We start from the raw sequence: 1,551 nt of genomic DNA, 5'->3' as shown, positions 1-1,551 counted from the left end.
TGGGGTGGAAATTGGAAATAATGGGGGGAAATGGGAGGAATGGGGAGGAAATGGGGAGGAAATGGGGGGAAATGGGGGGGAAATGGGGAGAAATGGGGGGAAATGGGGAGGAATGGGGGGGGAAATTGGAAATAATGGGGGGAAATGGGGGGGAAATGGGGAGAAATGGGGTGGAAATTGGAAATAATGGGGGGAAATTGGGGGGAAATTGGGTGGAAATGGGGGGAAATGGGGGGAAATGGGGGGAAATAGGGGGGAATGAAGGGGAAAATGGGGGGAAATGGGGGAAATGGGGAGAAATTGGGGGGAAATTGGGTGGAAATGGGGGGAAATGGGGGGAAAAGGGGGGAAATGGGGGGAAATAGGGGGGAATGAAGGGGGGAAAATGGGGGGGAAATGGGGGGAAATGGGGGTGGAAATGGGGGAAATGGGGGGGAATGGGGGGAAATGGGAGGAAATTGGGAGGAAATGGGGGGAAATTGGAAATAATGGGGGGAAATTGGGTGGAAATGGGGGGGAAATGGGGGGAAATTGGGGGGGAAATGGGTGGAAATTGGGAGGGAATGGGGGGGAAATTGGGGGGGAAATGGGAAATAATGGGAGGAAATGGGGGGAAATTGGGTGGAAATTGGAAATAATGGGGGAAATGGGGAGGAATGGGGGGAAATTGGGGGAATTGGGGAGAAATTGGGGTAGAATGGGGGGAAATGGGGGGAAATGGGGGATGGAAATTGGGGGAAATGGGGGGGAGGAAATGGGAGGAAATGGGGGGAAATGGGGGGAAATGGGGGGAAATGGGGGGAAATGGAAATAATGGGGAGGAAATGGGGGGAAATGGGGAGGAATGGGGAATTGGGGGGAAATGGGGGAATAGGGGAGGAAATGGGGGGGAAAATGGGGTGGAAAATTGGAAATAATGGGGGGAAATGGGAGGAAATGGTGGGAGAATGGGGAGAAATTGGGGGGGAAATGGGGGGAAATTGGGGAGGGAAAGGGGGAAAATGGGGTGGAAATGGGGGGAAATTGGGGGGAAATGGGGAGAAATTGGGGGAAAATGGGGGGGAGGAGGAGGAAATGGGGGGGAAATGGGGGGGAAATGGGGGAAATTGGGGGGGGAAATTGGAAATAATGGGGGGGCAAATGGGAGGAGGAAATGGGGGGGAAATTGGGTGGAAATGGGAGGGGAAATGGGGAGAAATAGGGGGGAAATGGGGGAAATGGGGGGAATGGGGGGAAATGGGAGGAAATTGGGAGGAAATGGGGGGAAATGGAAATAATGGGGGGAAATTGGGTGGAAATGGGGGGGAAAATGGGGGGAAATTGGGGGGGAAATGGGTGGAAATTGGGAGGAAATGGGGGGGAAAATTGGGGGGAAATGGGAAATAATGGGAGGAAATGGGGGGAATTGGGTGGGAAATTGGAATATGAAGGGGAATGGGGAGAAATGGGGAGGAAAGGAGAATTGGGGGTAATGGGGAGAAATTGTGACGAATCGGGGGGGAAAGTGGGGGAAATGGGTGGAAAATGGGGGAACATGGGGGGGAATGGAGG

The sequence above is a fragment of the Lagopus muta genome, chromosome Z (assembly GCF_023343835.1).
Source record: "Lagopus muta isolate bLagMut1 chromosome Z, bLagMut1 primary, whole genome shotgun sequence".
Taxonomy (NCBI): Eukaryota; Metazoa; Chordata; class Aves; order Galliformes; family Phasianidae; genus Lagopus; species Lagopus muta.
Note: the sequence above shows the minus strand (reverse complement) of the source record.